This window comes from Mus pahari, chromosome 15 (genome assembly GCF_900095145.1).
Source record: "Mus pahari chromosome 15, PAHARI_EIJ_v1.1, whole genome shotgun sequence".
NCBI classification, from domain to species: Eukaryota; Metazoa; Chordata; class Mammalia; order Rodentia; family Muridae; genus Mus; species Mus pahari.
The window spans coordinates 51,848,164-51,848,400 of NC_034604.1; positions in this window are offsets into that span (position 1 = coordinate 51,848,164).

The following is a 237-nucleotide window of genomic DNA, read 5'->3' on the forward strand; positions in this document are numbered from 1 at the left end:
CTTCTCCAAGGCGACTGTTTTCTTTTTCCCTTGATAGCATAAGGACTTTATTTCTCTAGGGAAACACCGGTTGACTTCAGCTGTGTGCTTAATGCCAGTCAGTGAAAACACAAAACCATAACCAGATAGACTGTAGTAGACTGTAGACTGTCAGCTTGTCTAACTGAACTCACTGGCTCAGGGTCTCTCTCTCTCTCTCTCTCTCTCTCTCTCTCTCTCTCTCTCTCTCTCTCTCTC